General features: G+C 42.8%; 2 long non-coding RNA genes across 4 annotated transcripts; both read left to right on the top strand.

Moving 5' to 3' along the window:
- Positions 1 to 1,904: 1,904 nt before the first annotated feature.
- Positions 1,905 to 8,000, top strand: LOC141727334 (uncharacterized). 3 transcript variants are annotated; one of them, XR_012578350.1, is made up of 3 exons: positions 1,905 to 2,575; positions 2,970 to 3,062; positions 7,727 to 8,000. It is a non-coding gene; the product is annotated as an uncharacterized LOC141727334 (long non-coding RNA). The 3 variants fall into 3 exon arrangements; XR_012578351.1 differs by having other exon boundaries at positions 7,741 to 8,000; XR_012578349.1 differs by lacking the exon at positions 7,727 to 8,000 and adding an exon at positions 3,211 to 3,495 and having other exon boundaries at positions 1,914 to 2,575.
- Positions 8,001 to 13,863: 5,863 nt separating this feature from the next.
- On the top strand, positions 13,864 to 19,689 carry LOC141727335 (uncharacterized). The gene is made up of 3 exons (XR_012578352.1): positions 13,864 to 16,885; positions 18,089 to 18,295; positions 19,416 to 19,689. It is a non-coding gene; the product is annotated as an uncharacterized LOC141727335 (long non-coding RNA).
- The last annotated feature ends 3,115 nt before the right edge of the window (positions 19,690 to 22,804 follow it).

Raw genomic sequence — 22,804 nt, forward strand, 5'->3', positions numbered from 1 at the left:
TTTTTTTCAGATTCAGATGAATTAAATCTGGGCCAGAGGGCCCCATCCCGTGTGAGGGGATTCCCCCGAGCAGGTGAGGCCCCATTTGTCTGTGGAGCAGAAGTGTACATGGTGACTCTGTTAGAGCTCACTTCTTTGTCTTTCTTTTTAGGAAGTGAATCTGGATAGCAGCAGTCAAGGTGAGCCGTGGAGAGAAGTGGTTGTTATTGCTCAGCTCTCAAGAACAACACCTTTTTCAGCAGCTTGATCGTGTCACAAGAGGGATCTGCCCAGTGTCAAGGATGCTGTTTGAGATTGAGGCTTCAGGTGAGTTGAGGATTGTGAGTGGGAGAGGGAGGGTGAGCAGGTATCCAGTTAGGAGTTCTTGGGAGGGGGTTTGCAGGCAGCAGGGTGAGAAAGGGTGTTTATTTGTTTATTTGAGGGCCCCCCTCCCCACAAGGCTTCTAGCAGAGGCATTCCCATGTCTTAGAGCACACAGAGTCATCCAGTGCACTCACAGGAATGCCATTTAACTTTGCCTTTCTCTAACCCAGGTGCCAGCCCTAATAAAGGCCACAGCCTTGGAATCAGGATGAAGCTGGAGCCTGAGGGAGCCAGGCACACTCAGGAGAGGGCAAGTAGCTGACTGGCTGGGATTTGGCCCACATAACTCTGGACTCATTCTTTGGTTTTGGTTTTCTTTATTGTAGCTGACCGAGAGGCTCACAGGCCATCACGAGGCTCTCTGAAGCAGACTCATTTCAGGTGCAACGTGGATTCCCATCACCGATCATCCAAAAGATAAGTTGGGAGGCACGGCCTGGAGATGGGGGCGTAGCAGGTTGGGAGTTCTTGGGACAGATTTAAAAATTAGCGGAGGGAAAAGCAAACTTGTCCAAGGGCCTCTTAGGACAGCTAAAGGGAGAGGCTCTACTTTTGATGGCAGCTTTCAGGCGGGCAGTGCAGAACAGCTCTGGTTTGTGTCGTGGTTTCCGGTGTGCCGTGTTCCCTAGTGTGTCTTTGGGGTCCCTTTTGCCTTCTTCCCTCGAGGCCCTCACCACAAGCATGATGTGTGGTGTTTGATGTCCCCCTGTTTGTCACGTTCTTTGTCACGGGTGTCTGCACACATATGGGTGCTGGAGCTGTTCTGCCCTGCCGCATGGCCAGCTGCAATGGGACAAGCCCTGGGGAGTGTAAATTTGTAATGGGGGCTGTACTTGGGCTCTAGATGCTATTCCTAGATGGATCTGAGGTCTTTGCAGCTTGTGAGTTATCCTGGTGGTGTTTGACACATGTTCTAACTTTCTTTCAGGTGCAGATGCATTGCATCCATGGCAGAGGGTCAGAGTTAGCAGGTGCCGGGCCTTCCTAGGAGCACGGTGAGTAGCAGACTTGTGGGGTTTTGGCCGATGGGGTGCCAAGATCAGGCACTGATGTTTGGTTCTCTTTACTCTAGCTGTCTGAGAGACACCAGCCCGGTGACAGCAGGACCTTCCCAGCTGACGAGGTGGCCTTTCTTTGCACCTGGCACGGACCGGCATCGCCAGATGTCTGAGAGATAAGTAGAGGGCTATGACCCACAGAGGGGATGAAGGCAGGGTGCTGGTTTGGGAATTACTGGGAGGGGTTTTTGAGTCCAATTTGGCGGTGGGGGGGTGTCCAAGAAGTGGCCCCTTAGGCCCCATAAAAGCAAAGTCTCACCTTTGGTCACAGTGCTGAGGTGCTCAGGGCAGAGCAGTCCCGGTGTGTCTGGTGTCACTTGTCTGCTGTGCATTATGTGTTGTTTGTGTATCTCCTGTCTTTTACCTTAGCACATTGAGGGGCCTGTCAGAAACCTTGGCATCATTGTTAGCATCTGTGATCTCTGCATTCCTTGGCCTGGCACCCAGGCCAGAGATGCGATTCTGATACCTGTCTGAGCTCCCCAGTCAAAAGTTCTCTCTTTGGAAGCATCCAGTCAGATGTCTTGTCAGGTCTTGTTCTGAGCTGTACGGACAGCTGTGCCCCACCTGGATCCATTATGGTGGATTAGGGCTTGAAAGAATGTGAGGGCAGGCAGAGGATTCTGACCATAGGATTCCTAGGCATCCATCTTTACTGTTCTTGGAATCAATCATTCAGTTAGCATCTTCTTCCTGCAGTGTTCTCTGAGCCTCATCAGCTCACCGTCAGTTTGAACTCAGTCATCTCCTTTTGCATGCTCTCAGTCCTTGCAGCCATTTTCCTTGCCAAGAGATTTCTGTTCCTGTTGTGTCCCCGTTGTGTGTCCTGTCCTGTCTGTCCTGTGTCACGGGTGTCAGCACACATTTGTGCCGGGGCTGCTCTGCCCTGCCGCATAGCCTGGTGCGATAGGAGAGGGCCCGGGGACTTGGAATGTGTAATGTGGGGTGTAGTTGGACTCTAGATGGGATTTGTAGATGGACACAGGACATCTGGAGCTCTTAAGGTATCCTGCCTCCCTTTGACTTTTGTCCTGACTTTGTTTCAGATGCACCTCCTCAGGTGACTGCAGTGGTTCTCTCGGTTCTATCTTCTCAAAGGATGTAGGTCTCAAGAATTCATCTTCCAGAAGTTATCTCCAGTCCTGGCTTGTGTTGTATGTACCTGTGGTGGCTTATGTTGTATGTACCTATACCATGTGTATCTATGTTGGATTATACGGTGTGTACTCACATTCTGTGTACCTCTGTTGGCTTGTACTGTGTGTACTTACACAGCATGTAAGTGCGTTACCCTTTATTGTGTATACTTACACCCTGTGTACACTTGCAGTGTTTGCCTCAGCTGATACTGTCTGTACTTACATTGTGCCACTTATGATCGCAGCTGCCCTGCCCTGGCACGTAGTCACAGTTAGGTAGAACAGTTATAAAAGCTTTACTGTTCATCTGTCTTTTGTGGGATTTTGGGTAGATAATTTATTGGTCCAGAGTGGGGACAAGTCCTAGCTGTCAGATAGCCACTCGTTGACCCTTCCTGTTGTCTCACAGGTCCCCGAGGCTGCTGATTTCCCCAGGGTCTGCCATTTACTTCAAGGAGCAGCAGCCAGAAGATGTGTCACAGCACGTTCTTCAGCGTCTCAGGTAAGGGCCGCAGTGAGCGTGTAAGTGGCAAGAGTGTGTCAGTGTGTGTGAGAGCACGTGGCTGTGTCTGTCTGTGTCTGCTCGTCTCTGCATGTGTGGGCACATGCTGACTGGATTTAACCTTGTGTATATGACTTTTGCTTTTCAGGTTTTGCAACTCATTTTTAAAGTTAGAATAAAAAATCCTCAGCCGGGTTATATTGTATGTACTGACATGGAATGTACCCATGTTGGCTTAAAACCCAGTAAAACAGACGAAGATGGGTAAGAAAAAACCCAGAAAAAAACCCCAACAAGATGGGCAAGAAAAAAACCCAGAAAAGAACCCGAAGACGGGCAAGAAAAAACCCCGAAGATGGGCATGAAGAGACCCAGGAAAAACCCCCAAGATGGGCAAGAAAAACCCAGAGAAAACCCAGAAAAACAATTCCAAGGAGGGCAAGAAAAGACCCGGAAAACACCCAGAAAAAATCGCAACCAAAGTATAAATATATAAATGTCTTTCAAATATATAGAGAATTGTTAAATTATTTAAAATACAAAATAACATAAATGAATATCTGCATAGAGGATCCATAACACAAGTAATACTGTATATATCTTATTATAGTGTATTATAGGAAATAGATATAAATAAATTTATATCAATTTTATGTTTATCATATCTATCATTTGTTATATATTACACCATATTGATATAAGTTTTTTAAAGCAGTTTAACTTAAAGGGGGGTTTTGTTTTTTATTTGGCAAAAGCAGGGGTTTTAGTACAAAAATGATAGATACAAATAATATAAAGGTAGAAATCTAAGTATAGAAAGAGATCATAAATAGGTAAAGGCTAATATAAAATTAAAAATCTAAGATAAAATAAGTTGTAGCAGTACATATGGTACATAATTTAAAAAATACTTTATTTCTATTATTTGAATAGGACACATATTATATATCATGATTAATATAATGCTTAAATATAAACTATAAATATAAATGGGAATATAGTCATGCAAGCTATAAATATAAAAATATTTCAATATAGTTTAAAAGCATAGAGCTTTTTTGTATTTATTTAGTTAGTATGGGAATTTTATTTTAAATAATTAAAATTACATTTCTACCATGCTTTTAACATAGAAATATACAATAAATATAGAAAGATATTTATAAAACCACAAAATATAAATAAATATAAACAGTAGGAATAGACAGAATATATTTTATAAATTACATGCTACATCAATGTCCACTATAAATATGCATGTGAATATAAATACGAAAAATAGGACTATCAAATTGATTTTAATAGGATTTTAAAGCAAGGCGGTTTGTTTGGTTCTGGTCGGGTAATAGGCAGGTTTTTGGCATTTATTTCAGAGCAGTTTTTGTCTGGGGTCGCCCCTGTTCTTTTTTGCCGCGGTCGCTGCCCCCAGCCCCGAGGCGCGCTGCGCCCCCGTCTGGGGCGGGCGGCAGTGCTGCCTCCTTGTGGGCAGAGCGCGGTACTGCAGGCGTGCGCCGGCAGGCAGGCGAGAGGCCGCCATGCTGGGAGTGGCGTGTCGCGGGTGTCTCGGACTTTTCGTTGACCTTCTCGAGATGGCGGGGAAGTGGAGGACCCCGGTGGGTGTAAGTGAACTGCCTGCGTGGAATACCGACGTCATGGCGGCCCCGACGGATTTTTCTGTGGCGTTTGAAGCGTATCCGATACATGCTGTGGGCTCAGCGTCGCCGCGGGCGGGCATATTTCTGCGGGTTTGTGACAGGCATCTGGGTTAACCTGGCCTGTCTGCGCCGGGGTCCTCTCATGCCCGCTCTCCCGCCCTCAGCGAGCCGAGCCGGGCTGAACTGTTCCGAAGAGCCGAGTGTGGCCGAAAATAACCGCGTTTAGCTTAAGAGACCAGGATAGCCAAGTGTAGCTGACATTAGCCGCGTTAGGACAAAGAGCCGCGTGAGACCGAGGTTAGCCAGTAGCCGGGAGTGGCCTGGTGGCTCCTGAAATTCCACGATAGGCAGGATGGTTCCCAGACCCAAGCTGGCCCCAGTGCCAAGTCGGGCTGACGTGATAGCGCCTCGTGGCTCCTGCAGTGTGCCATCCAGAAGCGGGGCAGGTGAGTTTTGTTTGCCAGGGAAAAGGGCCGTGGTTTGTGGGGGGGGGGCTGTGGCTGGGGGTGGCCGGCTGGCTCCTGAAATTCTTTGGTATGCAGGGTGGTTCCCAGACCCAAGGTGGCACCAGTGCCAAGTCGGTCTGTTTTGACAGTGCCAAGTCAAAACTTCACTTGTCCTAGTTTAGATTTCTGATGTGGAGGAGCAGAAGTGCCACCTGATATGGAATTTGGTGCTCTCTGTGGAGTGACATCGTGTAAAATTTCTGTCCCAGAAATTCTGTCATGATGGCTCTGCTCCATAAAGAATGACACGGCCTGATTGTCAGCAATTTTTGGTTCTGCAATAGTGTAAAAATGCTAAAATTTGAACACTGCCTATAATTTCAAAAGAAAATATTTTAAAACTTGAAGTGATAGCTAAAATTAGGCCTGAAAGGTAGCAAGAGCAGGTAGCAAGAATATTTCTCCCTGCTTGTAGATATACTATTCATTCAAAAATTTGCTGATGGGGAGATTGTTTCATGTATTTAGTGACCTTTACAGATGTATTCCCCTAGTGTTTTGAGTTGATAGAATCATGGAATAATTCAGGTTGGAAGGGGCTCTAAAGATCACCTCATTCCAAGCCTGCTGCCGTGGGCAGGGACGTGGTTCCCTAGAGCAGGTTGCTCTGAGCCCGATGCCAGAGCACCAATGGGCCTGGAACACTTCCAGGGATGGGGCAGCCCCAGCATCTGTGAGCAAGCTGTGCCAGCCAGGTGCCAGAGGAGGAAGAAAGCCCTTCCCACGTGGAGCAGAGGCTGCTGCAGCTTCGCGTAGCCTCGTGTCACCAAGCGTGTGAGACAGAAGAGCCCTTCCCGTGGAGGGGTATCGGCGCTGACGGATCTTTTTTGGGAGAAGCGGAGCAATGGAACGCCAGAGCAGCCTTCAGTTCTTCTGGCAGAGCTGGGAACAGCTTGAAGCAGGAGCAGAGCTGGCCTGGTGCCTGCCAGCTCTGCAGGCAGTGGGGATGGAGAAGCTGCAGTTACCTGTCTGCTTGGCTGAGTCTTTAAAAAGGAGGCACTTTTCTGTAGTTCCTTTTCGATAAGCATTACGTGAAAGTTCCCCCTAGAAGTCCAAAGGCAGCTGTTTTCTTAGCAGGAGGAAGTCAGGAGGAGGCAAAGCGGGCAAAGACATCAGATAAGTCGGGATAAAATTCTTGGCTAACCTGTTTTTTCCCCTTCCTCCAGACAGCCAGTTCTGAAGCACTGAGCAGAGATCTGCCCGGGAGGAAGAGCAGAGCCAATCTCTGAGAGCTGACGCGCGAGCTGTGGTGAGGACAGCTGCTCCCTGCCTGCAGCCTGCCTTGGTGTGGGAGCTGCCGAGCTGCCATTCCTGTGGTGGGAGTGTTTCTCCTCTCATTGAGCCAAGCCAGAGACCTGCTAGGGAAGGAGCAGGTAAGGTTTAAGTACCGAGATCTCCCCAGTAAGAAGTGAGGTGACAAAAGGAAATGGCCTGAAGTTGCAGCAGGGAAGGCTTAGATTGGCTTTGAGGACCAATTTGTTCACTGAAAGGGTGGTCAGGCATAGGAGCAGGCTGCCCAGGGCAGTCCCCATTGCTGGAGACATTTAAAGCATGGCAAGATGTGGTGTTTCGGGACCTGATTGGGGTGGGGGCTTGGCAGTGCTGGGGCTCGATGACCCAGCAGCCGGGCTCGATGACCTTAGAAGGCTTTTGCAGCCTAAAGGACGCTATGGTTCTGGAAAGCCTCGACCCCTGTGGCTCTAACACAGCACCTGGATGCTGACGGAAGGAGGCTGGTGATAGAGCCTGGAGGTCCCTGTCCCACGGGGAGGGAGAGGACAAGGCAGTGTCGCCTGCAGGGAGGGTCTCGTCCCCAGAGGGCAGTCAGCGACTCCATCCCTGCCCGGGGCTCTGGGTGCAGCCTCGGGGTGGACACCTGCCCTCAGGTTTCCCTCTGGGCACCCGGGAAGGGAACCGGGTCCATCCGTGTGGCAGCTCCAGGGCCTGCAGGCTTTGGGGCTTTGCAGCTGTGTGCCTTGTCACAGGGTGGCAGGGACGTGACGCTGCCTGGGCACGCTGCTGGCCTGGGATCCTTGCTGCTTTCCTCCTTATCCCATATGGATTTAGCAGCAATCTTCTTCTATCTTTTCTTTAAAACTGTCCTTGGGAGAGTGCAAAGAGAGGGTAATCAGTTATGTCAAAGCCTACGTATTTTACCTGTTGGCACTTAAGAGAAAAGACAAAAGCCTGCTTGGCATCCTTCTGCCTGGAAGTGATTGTGACCCAGGGAAGTGAGGAAGGGGCTGGCCGAGGTCAGTGAGGCTCTGAGATGGAGGTGAGTTTGCATCCCAGTTTATTGGAACGGAGGCTCATCAGAAGTTTCCTCGGCTGTCTAAGGCACAGAGCCCTGGAGCCCAGTAAGCCTGAGCTGCTGCATGCTTGCTGTGAGCCTTGGGGTGAGCGTGCATCGTTGCAGGCTTGGGATGGATTGGAATGTGCTGAGGAAACCGGAGGGAGGGAGGGAGGGAAATGCTCTGTTAACATGTGCCAATTCTTCTGTCAGACTCATCACGGCAGGACGGCGTGAAGGCTGAAAGCGTAAGAAGATGTGGAGGGAAGCAGAGAATCTGACAGGAGCATCGAACGCGCGAGCGCACGAATTTTGCTTTTTGCTTGGATGTAAACTCAGGAGTTGAAAGGAATTTGGGAGTGAGAAGGGACATTTCAGAAGGTGAAGAAGAAAAAGAAGTTGTTGTTGTTGTTACAGGCCTGGCAAAATCTTTTGTTCTAGCTAATAAAAGAAGTTAGTTTAAATAAAAAAAAGAAAAAAAAAAGTAGTTTTTCTTTACCTGACTATTATATTCATTGGTGGTATATGGTGTGTTGTTTAATTTCTTGGTATGATTAACTCAGTGTAAGTTGTTTTTTGAGTGAACTAACTTTCTGGATGGGTTGGTTTGTATTTGAGACAGGATTGATTTCAATAGGTTTCTTTCATAGACTTGTGATAGGTATTACTGGGGTTTTGGCTTTGTTTACTGTATGCATAAACATACAGCTTTGGGTGGGCCAGCTGGGCTGCCGGAGTTTGTGGGTGTGAATTTATTCGATGGCTTTGGTTAAATGCAGTGTTTAATTTTTGAAAGGTTTTTCAATGTAGTGGTTTTAAGGTGGTTTTTAGAATTGATTGTATGGTTTGATGTTGTTTATAGTTGTTGTCCGGTAAGGGATGTGGTGTGAGTACTTGAACCTTATGGTTTTGGTTTTCCTAAGTTCCGTTTTCTTTCTGGTTCGATAGGTTTTTTTAGTTTTATTTTTGGTGACAGGGGTATTCACGTGGTGGGTGAAAAAACATAGGCAATATGTTTTTTAATTTGGGTAGTGATATTTTTTAGTATTTTAACAGTTTAGATTTTTTATTTTTATGCTTTGAATTAGTTTTCTTTTAATTTTAAATTAAGTTTTATAGATTATTGGTTTTTATTTGTGCATTAGCATAAAGGTAGAGCTTTGGGGGCTTCTTTTAGTACTGTTTAGTTTTGAGTCTAGTGAGTTGGTTTGATTTAATTTTTAGTGGGTGTTTGTTTTTCTTAGCAGTTGTGTCATTTTCAAGGTGTATTTGAGGTTTTTGGGGTTTTTGAGATATTGGTTTAGGAGGACGTTTATGATGAGCATGTGCGCAGGTTTTGGGCTAGTTATAGTGGGATTTAAAATTTATTTTGGGTTAGGTTTATTTGAGTGTTTATGAGGGTTCAGTGTTGTGGGATGTTTGTTCTGTTAGTAATAAAAATAGGTTTTGTTTTGATGTGCTGCGATGGGATGAGCGTGTGCTGCGTGCCGGTGCTGACAAAGGTACGGTATTGTTGTGGCTCTGAAGTGACGGGTTAATGAATTCATATGGTTTAATATAGAGATGGAAATAGAAATAAATATACATTTAAAAAGAAATATAACATTAGAGTGGTAAACATAAATATAGAGAACAGATACATATATAAAACTATAATTCATGGTATGGAATTGTAAGATATTATCACATAGATAAATGATAGTCTATTATATATATGCACAAAGATATATAAATATAGATTGTAAATATAAAAATACTTAAATATAGTTAAATTGGGGGTTTTATTAGGTTGTAGACCTGTTTTTATTAATAAATCATATAAATAGAAATAAAATAAAAATTCAGATACAAATATATAGGGAAATACAAATATCTATAAATATTGGTATTAAATAAATCTAAGTAAAAGAAATATACAATACAGAAATTTTCTATCTATGATTATATTAGAGGGCATTCTCCCTAAGATATATATAATATCTATGAATATAATGAATAAAAATTATCAATCTAAATATGATTATAATTTTGAAAGATAAAGTTACTTGTTAAATTTTAAATGTGGTTGAAATAAAGAAGTGTCCTTGGTTTTGATTTGGTTAGAGGCAGGAGTTTTATTTTAAATAATAGAAGTGTTATAGAAATGTGAATCTTAAGATAGAAATAGATAATAAATATATAAAGGGAGATTGCTAAACTCCCTGTGACTACAAATTGAACTATAAATATAGGTAAGTAATATGAAGAGTTGTAGTATAGAATATAAATAACATGATACGGCAATATAAATTATAAATGGGAATATAAATATAAAAATAGGTAAGTATAGTTTAAAAGAAAGGGAATTTTTTGGCTTTTATTTAAGTAGAGGCAGGGGTTTTATTTTAAATAAGTGTTACAGAAGTAAAAATCTTGACGCAGAAATATATAGTCAATGTATAAAAATATGTATAAAAATATATAACTGCTCGCATCAGATGTAATATAGAATATAAATTTATGTACAAATTGAGATTGATAAAGATAAATGTATAAGTAAGCAATATACATTAATGTACATTATAAATGCAAATAGGAATATAAAAATCAGACATAAGGATAAAACCTATTTAAATATTGTTTGAAAGAAAGGGTTGGGGTTTTTTTTATTCTTACTGGGTTAGAGGCAGGGTTTTTATTTTAAATGATATGAATGTAGATATTATTGGTATATATTTCTCAATATTGAGATATACAATCAAGATATAAATATAGATATAAACACAAAATATAAGTAAATAGAGATAATAGGAAGAGATGTAATGGAGAATACAAATAACAGCATACGTAAGTATACATTTTAAATGTAAATGTGAATATGGACCTGAAAAACAGAATTTTAAAAAATATTGAAATACAGTTGAGAAGAAAGGGTTTTCTTTTTGGCTTTAACGTGGGTGGAGGCAGGGGTTTTATTTTAAATAATGGAAGTGCTACAGAAGTAAAAATCCTCACACAGAAAGATATAATAAATATATAAAGATCTGAATAAAAATACGAAAAAAAATAGAAGTAATAGGAAGAGTTGTAACATAGAATATAAATTTATAAATAAATGGGAAAATAGAAATGCAAAATCGAACACACATCAGTATAGAATTTAAATATAAATGTGGATCTAAATTTGAAAAATATTATTTAAAAAAAAATTAAATACAGTTGAAATGAAAGGGGTTTGTATTTGGCATGTATGGGTGGACGCAGGGGTTTTATTTTGAATCCTGCAAGTGTTAGAGAAGTAAAAATCCTAAGAGAAATGTATACTTCCAATGTAAAAATAGGTATATTTCGAGCGGGGCCGAATTGTTCGGTAGAGGCGAAGAGCCGAGTGTGGCCGAACAGAGCCGACTTGAGCCGAAGAGCCGAGTGTGGCCGAACAGAGCCGACTTGAGCCGAAGAGCCGAGTGTGGCCGAAAACAGCCGAGTTTACACTAAGAGCCGATGATAGCCGAGGGTAGCCGACACTGGCCGCATTTAGACAATGCGCCGAGTGTGACCGAGTTTAGCCCAAGCGTGCCGAGTTGGGCCGAAGAGCCGAACTGAAACGAGTTTAGACCAAGAGCCGAAGCAAGCCGAATTGAGCCGAGTTTCTTTAAACAGAACCGAAGGACGCCGCAGCGCTCTCCCTGCAGGTCTCCGGATCACACGGCAGGGGGCGCTGTATAAAGTAAGTATAAAATATCAACTATCTATAAGAAGGAATAAAAGCTCTATGTCACGTACAGCAGTAGAAAATTTCAGGCTCCCAGGGAGTAAATAGTTTTCTTTACATCATTTTCGTTTTGCAGTTTTTTTTTACTGCCAGGTAGCCCGAAAGTTTCTAGTGCTGCTTTTTTATTCTAAAGCTAGAAAGGAAAACCAAGATTAGACATAGAGGGAAAGAAGGAAAGAAAAGGAAAACAAGAAAATAAGGAATGGAACTGAAAGGAAGAAAGAAAGAAGGACAGGAAGGCAGGAAGGAAGGAAGGCAGGCAGGCCAAAAAAAAAAAAACCAAGGAGGGCAAGGAGAAACGCAGGGAAAAAAAAAAAAAAAAAAAAAGGATAAAGACTTGGAGATGCGCAAGAAAAAACCCAGAAAAAATCCCCAAGATGGGCAAGAAATAAAATCAGAAAAAAAAAAAAAAAAAAAAAAAAAAAAAAAAAAAAACAGGATGGGGATGAAAATTTCTGGAAAAAAACCCCAGAAACAAACAGAAAAAACCCCCCAAGATGGGCAAGAAGAAACGAAGAAAAGAACCCAAGAAATGCCAGAAAACGTCAAGGAAAAAGGGAGTAAAAGCCCCAAGAAACAAGGCAAGAAAGAGAGGCAATAGAGGCCACAAAAAAGGCAAGAGAAAACCCAAGCAATGCCAGGAAAAGGTACGAAAATGGTTCTGCCAGGTGCGATCAAGGTGAGCGGGTTCAGTCTCAGGTACAGGAGATGAACAAGTGTCAGATTAGCTCGGGGCACTGCTGTGCAATGCAGCCGTGACAGGATTGATGTTTAAATCTAGTTTAAATAAATTGGGGATTGTTTGGCTTTTATTGGGGTATAGGCTGGAGATTTCATAAAAGGTATAAAAATTGAAATCCAATTATATCCTATATATATCGATGTCGATAAATATTTAATATACGTAAATATAAGTAAAAGAAATATGTTGTGAAAAAAAATATATCTATTATTATATAAAAAGGTATTCTCTCCAATCTATAAGATATCTATAAATATAATAAATGAAAATTACAAATGTAAATGTGAATAGAATTACGACAAACAAAATTATTTTTAAAATTTTAAATGTGGTTTAAATAAAGGGGTGTCTTTGGTTTTTCTTTCGTTAGAGGCAGGGGTTTTAATATAAATAATATAAGTACTATAGAAATCTAAATTGGCACAGAGAAATATATAATAAAAATCTAAAGATGTAATACTAAACTATGAATTTAAAAAGAAATAGAAATAGAAATCTATGTAAGTAACATGAAAAGATGTAATATACAATATAATAAATATTATACAGTAATATAAATTCTAAATCTAAAAGCGAATATAAATATGACAAATATATGATGGGGCTCGGAGCAGCCCAGGTGTGAGTGTGAGGATGATGGGGCTCGGAGCAGCCCAGGTGTGAGTGTGAGGATGATGAGGGGCTCGGAGCAGCCCAGGTGTGAGCTGTGAGGATGATGAGGGGGTGGCTCTTGCCCCGGGCGGTTTTAACGGGGGGAGAGTTTGCCTCTGTACATTTTTGCATGGAGCTGCTGAGTGGAGGGGTTTGTGCCGAGGGACGAATCTTTGTGCCGGGGAGCAGCAGCCGAGCAGGTGAGCCCGTGTGGGTTTGGAGCGGGGAATTTTGTCCTTCCCCTTTGCAATTTCATCTTGCCAGTCCCTCCCCGCTTCCCCAGGAGCAGAAATGGAGCTTATGAGGACGAAAGGGATTAAGGAGGAGGAAGCAGCTCCTCTTCTTTTATTGTCTGCGTTTGAACTGAGGGGATCCCTCTTCACTTGTGGTTTTAAGGGCGTTGATTGCAGGAAAAGCTGCCTTTTCCAGGCTGTTGGGGGTATCCCGGGGGTGACAGGGAATCCCTGCGTTCTATTTGAAGGGGAATGGGAAAAGTATTCTTGTGGTGTTATGGGTTTGGTTTGAAGGCAGCCACCCCATTTTCATCACCCTAGGGTTGAAATGGAGGGGGCAGCCGTGGTGTCCCTCCTTTTCAAGGCTTTGAATGGAGGTGGAAATGGCCCTTTGCCATCAGTCGAAGGCTTTCATTTGAGGAGCGCCCCTTCTTTTGTGCTCTCGTAGGGGACGAACGTGAAGGGGAGAGGACACTTCTTTGCCCTTGTTGAAGGGAGGCGAGCCCCGCCTGCGGCGTCAGTTTCGGGCTTCGGTTGCGGGAAGCTGCAGCTGTGGCAGCGTTTGCAGGGCTGCAAGGGGGCCGTGCCGCTGCATGGGAGGGCGCTTGTGGTGGCCGCGGCCCGGGCCGGAACGTTGCCGCTCGGGAGCGGCGCTGGCACGGCCCGGGCAGCTGCCGGGGCGCACGGGGGATTTGGCGCGGCCGGGCCGGCCGAGGGCGGCAGAGGCGGCGCGGGCGCTGCTGCGGCGGCCCGGGCGGTGCCGGCCGCTCCGGCCGCTCCGGGCGCGGGGCTCGGGCGCCGCCGCCACCCCCGGGCCCGGTGCCGGCCCTGCCGGGCAGGGGCAGCGGGCGCGGCTCTCCGGGCCGGCGCCGGCCCCGCGTGCCGGAGGAGCCGCCGGAGGAGCCGCCGGAGGAGCCGGTCTCCTGGCGGGAGCCGCGCTCCGTCCGGGGCCGGCAGCGAGCGCGGGCTTCGGCTGCTCGCAGTGCTGGGGCGGTGCCGCGGTTCGGAGGCGCTTTTTCGGCATTGATTGCATCGCTGTGTTCGGTTTGCAGCGGGGGTACGCTAAGGGCTACGGTTCTTCCTGAGTGCTGCGGTTCTCGGTGCCGGTGGGGATGATAAAGGTTCGTTTCGGATTGGGTTTCGTAGTCGGATATGGTTTTTTTGCCGGGGTATTATGTTTAGAAAGGCGCGCAATGGTTTTTACGGGTCGTAGCGCGAAGCAGCGGTTCGGATTTTAATTCTGTTGAGGTGGCTTTTATTGGCGTGAGCGGGTAGTGTTTGTTTCGATGGGCTTTTGAGGTAGCGTCGTGTCGTTCATAGCAGCGGGTTTTTAATCTCGCGAATTGCATGTGTGTTTATCGTCTTCCAGGGCTTTTATTTATTTGGTTGGTTTGATTGTAGTGTATGTTTTATGGTTGCGGGTAATTTGGGAGACATTGTTTATGGTTACGTTTGTCTTTAGTCTTTGTGTTCGTTTCTAGGCGTTATTTTTATTTTGATAGCTTGAGGCACTATGGGTTTATTCAGTTGGGAATAATATTTTTGTTGCAGATTTAAGTTCATTTGGTTTTTGGGATTATTCTTGTTGTTGGTTTCTTCATTTTCTTTTTTGTTGTTGTTTTTGTCTTTTAATGTATTTGAGTATGGTTTATCAGGGTTTTTTTTGGGAACATGGGTATTTATATGGTGGGTTTTTAAAGTATTTTTTTACTAGGGTAGTTAATTTCTTAGTTTTTAGCGGTTGAGATGTTTTCCATTTTGTTAATTAGTTCAGTTTTTAAAGTTATTTTTACAGAGGATTGTTTATTCTTTGAGTTAGTGTAGAGGTAGAATTTTGTCCGGTTTTTTTTTTTTTTTAGTAACGTTCAGGGTGAGTGGCACTGTCTGGAGTTTAGAAGATTGGTTTGACTTTTTTTTTAGTACCTTTTGTAATTTGCTGTGTGTGTTTCTGTAGGGTTTTCTTTTCTTTTGGTTCCATTTTTCGGTCGTGATGAGAATTGTTATTGACAAGAGTGTTCTTTGTTTTTTCTCTGACACTTGTTTGGCTGTTGGAGGTGTCTCGATGTTTTTGGAAGATATTGGTGGGAATTTGATGCTGGTTGTTCTGTCATTTCATTTAGGAATTGGATTTTAAATATACAATTATAACTCTCACTATATTGAAACAAAAGAAATAGATGTGTAGAAATGGGAATGAGCCAACGTTATTTTTATATATTCGGTCAATTTTTAAAATTTAACATGGAACATAAGTCATTATATGTTACAATTAGCTATTCTATTTTTTAATAGAGTATTGTGTATGTATACAGATATATGAATAGAGAATATAAATGGAAATACAACCCAAACAAAAATACAAATATAGAAATGTATTTCAACTATATGCAGATATATAAAAAATTAGTAATAAATTGTAAATATACAATAACATAAATTGATACAATATATAATGCAAGTAATACTGTATATATCTTATTAAAATATATTTTAGGAGATGGATATAAAGTAGATATAAATATAGTACACGGATGTGGTATATCTATCATTTGTTGTATATTATGATAAATATAAATATAAAAAAAATTAAGGTAGTTTAAAATAATGGATGGTTTTGTTTTTTCTTTGCCAAAGCAGGGCTTTTAGTGTAAAAATTACAAATACAAATAATATAAAGGTAGAAATCTAAGTATAGAAATACATCATAAGCGCATTAAAGATTTATATAAAAATTAGAAATATAAGAAAAAATAAGGGGTAGCAGCATATATGGTACATAATTTAAAAAATAATTCCCGTATATTTTTGACTAAGATGCATATTATATGTAGTTATGAATATAATGCATCAATATAAACTATAAATATAAATTTGAATATAGTCATACAAACTATAAATATAAAAATATTTCAATATAGTTTAAAAGAAGGGTTTTTTGTATTTATTGAGTTAGAAAGGGATTTTAATTTTAAATAATAAACGTGTTCTAGAAATAGAATTTCAAAAATATAAATATAGAATCAATACATAAAAATATTTATAAAAACACAAAAGATAAATAAATATTATTAGTAGGAATAGACGTAATACAGTATAAGGAATAGACATAATATACTGTACAAATTACATACTGCATCCATGTCCACTATAAATATGCACTTGAATATAAATACGAAAAATAGAAATATCAACTTTATTTAAATATCATTTAAAAGAACGGAGCTTGTTTTGGTTCTGGTCGGGTAAGAGGCAGGTTTTTGGCATTTATTTCAGAGCAGTTTTTGTCTGGGGTCGCCCCTGTTCTTTTTTGCCGCGGTCGCTGCCCGCAGCCCCGAGGCGCGCTGCGCCCCCGTCTGGGGCGGGCGGCAGTGCTGCCTCCTTGTGGGCAGAGCGCGGTACTGCAGGCGTGCGCCGGCAGGCAGGCGAGAGGCCGCCATGCTGGGAGTGGCGTGTCGCGGGTGTCTCGGACTTTTCGTTGACCTTCTCGAGATGGCGGGGAAGTGGAGGACCCCGGTGGGTGTAAGTGAACTGCCTGCATGGAATACCGACGTCATGGCGGCCCCGACGGATTTTTCTGCGGCGTTTGAAGCGTATCCGATACATGCTGTGGGCTCAGCGTCGCCGCGGGCGGGCATATTTCTGCGGGTTTGTGACAGGCATCTGGGTTAACCTGGCCTGTCTGCGCCGGGGTCCTCTCATGCCCGCTCTCCCGCCCTCAGCGAGCCGAGCCGGGCTGAACTGTTCCGAAGATCCGAGTGTGGCCGAAAATAACCGCGTTTAGCTTAAGAGACCAGGATAGCCTAGTGTAGCTGACATTAGCCGCGTTAGGACAAAGAGCCGCATGAGGTTAGCCAGTAGCCGGGAGTGGCCTGGTGGCTCCTGAAATTCCACGATAGGCAGGATGGTTCCCAGACCCAAGCTGGCCCCAGTGCCAAGTCGGGCTGACGTGATAGCGCCTCGTGGCTCCTGCAGTGTGCCATCCAGAAGCGGGGCAGGTGAGTTTTGTTTGCCAGGGAAAAGGGCCGTGGTTTGTGGGGGGGGGGGCTGTGGCTGGGGGTGGCCGGCTGGCTCCTGAAATTCTTTGGTATGCAGGGTGGTTCCCAGACCCAAGGTGGCACCAGTGCCAAGTCAAAACTTCACTTGTCCTAGTTTAGATTTCTGATGTGGAGGAGCAGAAGTGCCACCTGATATGGAATTTGGTGCTCTCTGTGGAGTGATATCCTGTAAAATTTCTGTCCCAGAAATTCTGTCATGATGGCTCTGCTCCATAGAGAATGACACGGCCTGATTGTCAGCAATTTTTGCTTCTGCAATAGCGTAAAAATGCTAAAATTTGAACACTGCCTATAATTTCAAAAGAAAATATTTTAAAACTTGAAGTGATAGCTAAAATTAGGCCTGAAAGGTAGCAAGAGCAGGTAGCAAGAATATTTCTCCCTGCTTGTAGATATACTATTCATTCAAAAATTTGCTGATGGAGAGATTCTTTCATGTATTTAGTGACCTTTACAGATGTATTCCCCTAGTGTTTTGAGTTGATAGAATCATGGAATAGTTCAGGTTGGAAGGGGCTCTAAAGATCACCTCATTCCAAGCCTGCTGCCGTGGGCAGGGACGTGGTTCCATAGAGCAGGTTGCTCTGAGCCTGATGCCAGAGCACCAATGGGCCTGGAACACTTCCAGGGATGGGGCAGCCCCAGCATCTGTGAGCAAGCTGTGCCAGCCAGGTGCCAGAGGAGGAAGAAAGCCCTTCCCACGTGGAGCAGAGGCTGCTGCAGCTTCGCGTAGCCTCGTGTCACCGAGCGTGTGAGACAGAAGAGCCCTTCCCGTGGAGGGGTATCGGCGCTGACGGATCCTTTTTGGGAGAAGCGGAGCAATGGAACGCCAGAGCAGCCTTCAGTTCTTCTGGCAGAGCTGGGAACAGCTTGAAGCAGGAGCAGAGCTGGCCTGGTGCCTGCCAGCTCTGCAGGCAGTGGGGATGGAGAAGCTGCAGTTACCTGTCTGCTTGGCTGAGTCTTTAAAAAGGAGGCACTTTTCTGTAGTTCCTTTTCGATAAGCATTACGTGAAAGTTCCCCCTAGAAGTCCAAAGGCAGCTGTTTTCTTAGCAGGAGGAAGTCAGGAGGAGGCAAAGCGGGCAAAGACATCAGATAAGTCGGGATAAAATTCTTGGCTAACCTGTTTTTTCCCCTTCCTCCAGACAGCCAGTTCTGAAGCACTGAGCAGAGATCTGCCCGGGAGGAAGAGCAGAGCCAATCTCTGAGAGCTGACGCGCGAGCTGTGGTGAGGACAGCTGCTCCCTGCCTGCAGCCTGCCTTGGTGTGGGAGCTGCCGAGCTGCCATTCCTGTGGTGGGAGTGTTTCTCCTCTCATTGAGCCAAGCCAGAGACCTGCTAGGGAAGGAGCAGGTAAGGTTTAAGTACCGAGATCTCCCCAGTAAGAAGTGAGGTGACAAAAGGAAATGGCCTGAAGTTGCAGCAGGGAAGGCTTAGATTGGCTTTGAGGACCAATTTCTTCACTGAAAGGGTGGTCAGGCATAGGAGCAGGCTGCCCAGGGCAGTCCCCATTGCTGGAGACATTTAAAGCATGGCAAGATGTGGTGTTTAGGGACCTGATTGGGGTGGGGGCTTGGCAGTGCTGGGGCAGCAGCCGGGCTCGATGACCTTAGAAGGCTTTTGCAGCCTAAAGGACGCTATGGTTCTGGAAAGCCTCGACCCCTGTGGCTCTAACACAGCACCTGGATGCTGACGGAAGGAGGCTGGTGATAGAGCCTGGAGGTCCCTGTCCCACGGGGAGGGAGAGGACAAGGCAGTGTCGCCTGCAGGGAGGGTCTCGTCCCCAGAGGGCAGTCAGCGACTCCATCCCTGCCCGGGGCTCTGGGTGCAGCCTCGGGGTGGACACCTGCCCTCAGGTTTCCCTCTGGGCACCCGGGAAGGGAACCGGGTCCATCCGTGTGGCAGTTCCAGGGCCTGCAGGCTTTGGGGCTTTGCAGCTGTGTGCCTTGTCACAGGGTGGCAGGGACGTGACGCTGCCTGGGCACGCTGCTGGCCTGGGATCCTTGCTGCTTTCCTCCTTATCCCATATGGATTTAGCAGCAATCTTCTTCTATCTTTTCTTTAAAACTGTCCTTGGGAGAGTGCAAAGAGAGGGTAATCAGTTATGTCAAAGCCTACGTATTTTACCTGTTGGCACTTAAGAGAAAAGACAAAAGCCTGCTTGGCATCCTTCTGCCTGGAAGTGATTGTGACCCAGGGAAGTGAGGAAGGGGCTGGCCGAGGTCACTGAGGCTCTGAGATGGAGGTGAGTTTGCATCCCAGTTTATTGGAACGGAGGCTCATCAGAAGTTTCCTCGGCTGTCTAAGGCACAGAGCCCTGGAGCCCAGTAAGCCTGAGCTGCTGCATGCTTGCTGTGAGCCTTGGGGTGAGCGTGCATCGTTGCAGGCTTGGGATGGATTGGAATGTGCTGAGGAAACCGGAGGGAGGGAGGGAGGGAAATGCTCTGTTAACATGTGCCAATTCTTCTGTCAGACTCATCACGGCAGGACGGCGTGAAGGCTGAAAGCGTAAGAAGATGTGGAGGGAAGCAGAGAATCTGACAGGAGCATCGAACGCGCGAGCGCACGAATTTTGCTTTTTGCTTGGATGTAAACTCAGGAGTTGAAAGGAATTTGGGAGTGAGAAGGGACATTTCAGAAGGTGAAGAAGAAAAAGAAGTTGTTGTTGTTGTTACAGGCCTGGCAAAATCTTTTGTTCTAGCTAATAAAAGAAGTTAGTTTAAATAAAAAAAAGAAAAAAAAAAGTAGTTTTTCTTTACCTGACTATTATATTCATTGGTGGTATATGGTGTGTTGTTTAATTTCTTGGTATGATTAACTCAGTGTAAGTTGTTTTTTGAGTGAACTAACTTTCTGGATGGGTTGGTTTGTATTTGAGACAGGATTGATTTCAATAGGTTTCTTTCACAGACTTGTGATAGGTATTACTGGGGTTTTGGCTTTGTTTACTGTATGCATAAACATACAGCTTTGGTTGGGCCAGCTGGGCTGCCGGAGTTTGTGGGTGTCAATTTATTCGATGGCTTTGGTTAAATGCAGTGTTTAATTTTTGAAAGGTTTTTCAATGTAGTGGTTTTAAGGTGGTTTTTAGAATTGATTGTATGGTTTGATGTTGTTTATAGTTGCTGTCCGGTAAGGGATGTGGTGTGAGTACTTGAACGTTATGGTTTTGGTTTTCCTAAGTTCCGTTTTCTTTCTGGTTCGATAGGTTTTTTTAGTTTTATTTTTGGTGACAGGGGTATTCACGTGGTGGGTGAAAAAACATAGGCAATATGTTTTTTAATTTGGGTAGTGATATTTTTTAGTATTTTAACAGTTTAGATTTTTTATTTTTATGCTTTGAATTAGTTTTCTTTTAATTTTAAATTAAGTTTTATAGATTATTGGTTTTTATTTGTGCATTAGCATAAAGGTAGAGCTTTGGGGGCTTCTTTTAGTACTGTTTAGTTTTGAGTCTAGTGAGTTGGTTTGATTTAATTTTTAGTGGGTGTTTGTTTTTCTTAGCAGTTGTGTCATTTTCAAGGTGTATTTGAGGTTTTTGGGGTTTTTGAGATATTGGTTTAGGAGGACGTTTATGATGAGCATGTGCGCAGGTTTTGGGCTAGTTGAAGTGGGATTTAAAATTTATTTTGGGTTAGGTTTATTTGAGTGTTTATGAGGGTTCAGTGTTGTGGGATGTTTGTTCCGTTAGTAATAAAAATAGGTTTTGTTTTGATGTGCTGCGATGGGATGAGCGTGTGCTGCGTGCCGGTGCTGACAAAGGTACGGTATTGTTGTGGCTCTGAAGTGACGGGTTAATGAATTCATATGGTTTAATATAGAGATGGAAATAGAAATAAATATACATTTAAAAAGAAATATAACATTAGAGTGGTAAACATAAATATAGAGAACAGATACATATATAAAACTATAATTCATGGTATGGAATTGTAAGATATTATCACATAGATAAATGATAGTCTATTATATATGCACAAAGATATATAAATATAGATTGTAAATATAAAAATACTTAAATATAGTTAAATTGGGGGTTTTATTAGGTTGTAGACCTGTTTTTATTAATAAATCATATAAATAGAAAAAAATAAAAATTCAGATACAAATATATAGGGAAATACAAATATCTATAAATATTGATATTAAATAAATCCAAGTAAAAGAAATATACAATACAGAAATTTTCTATGATTATATTAGAGGGCATTCTCCCTAAGATATATATAATATCTATGAATATAATGAATAAAAATTATCAATCTAAATATGATTATAATTTTGAAAGATAAAGTTACTTGTTAAATTTTAAATGTGGTTGAAATAAAGAAGTGTCCTTGGTTTTGATTTGGTTAGAGGCAGGAGTTTTATTTTAAATAATAGAAGTGTTATAGAAATGTGAATCTTAAGATAGAAATAGATAATAAATATATAAAGGGAGATTGCTAAACTATGACTACAAATTGAACTATAAATATAGGTAAGTAATATGAAGAGTTGTAGTATAGAATATAAATAACATGATACGGCAATATAAATTATAAATGGGAATATAAATATAAAAATAGGTAACTATAGTTTAAAAGAAAGGGAATTTTTTGGCTTTTATTTAAGTAGAGGCAGGGGTTTTATTTTAAATAAGTGTTACAGAAGTAAAAATCTTGACGCAGAAATATATAGTCAATGTATAAAAATATGTATAAAAATATATAACTGCTCGCATCAGATGTAATATAGAATATAAATTTATGTACAAATTGAGATTGATAAAGATAAATGTATAAGTAAGCAATATACATTAATGTACATTATAAATGCAAATAGGAATATAAAAATCAGACATAAGGATAAAACCTATTTAAATATTGTTTGAAAGAAAGGGTTGGGGTTTTTTTTATTCTTACTGGGTTAGAGGCAGGGTTTTTATTTTAAATGATATGAATGTAGATATTATTGGTATATATTTCTCAATATTGAGATATACAATCAAGATATAAATATAGATATAAACACAAAATATAAGTAAATAGAGATAATAGGAAGAGATGTAATGGAGAATACAAATAACAGCATACGTAAGTATACATTTTAAATGTAAATGTGAATATGGACCTGAAAAACAGAATTTTAAAAAATATTGAAATACAGTTGAGAAGAAAGGGTTTTCTTTTTGGCTTTAACGTGGGTGGAGGCAGGGGTTTTATTTTAAATAATGGAAGTGCTGCAGAAGTAAAAATCCTCACACAGAAAGATATAATAAATATATAAAGATCTGAATAAAAATACGAAAAAAAATAGAAGTAATAGGAAGAGTTGTAACATAGAATATAAATTTATAAATAAATGGGAAAATAGAAATGCAAAATCGAACACACATCAGTATAGAATTTAAATATAAATGTGGATCTAAATTTGAAAAATATTATTTAAAAAAAAATTAAATACAGTTGAAATGAAAGGGGTTTGTATTTGGCATGTATGGGTGGACGCAGGGGTTTTATTTTGAATCCTGCAAGTGTTAGAGAAGTAAAAATCCTAAGAGAAATGTATACTTCCAATGTAAAAATAGGTATATTTCGAGCGGGGCCGAATTGTTCGGTAGAGGCGAAGAGCCGAGTGTTGCCGAAAAGAGCCGACTTGAGTCGAAGAGCCGAGTGTGGCCGAACAGAGGCGACTTGAGCCGAAGAGCCGAGTGTGGCCGAACAGAGCCGACTTGAGCCGAAGAGCCGAGTGTGGCCGTAAACATCCGAGTTTACACTAAGAGCCGATGATAGCCGACTGGAATCGATAGCCGAGGGTAGCCGACACTGGCCGCATTTAGACAATGCGCCGAGTGTGACCGAGTTTAGCCCAAGCGTGCCG

This window comes from Zonotrichia albicollis (assembly GCF_047830755.1).
Source record: "Zonotrichia albicollis isolate bZonAlb1 chromosome Z unlocalized genomic scaffold, bZonAlb1.hap1 SUPER_Z_unloc_1, whole genome shotgun sequence".
NCBI lineage: Eukaryota > Metazoa > Chordata > Aves > Passeriformes > Passerellidae > Zonotrichia > Zonotrichia albicollis.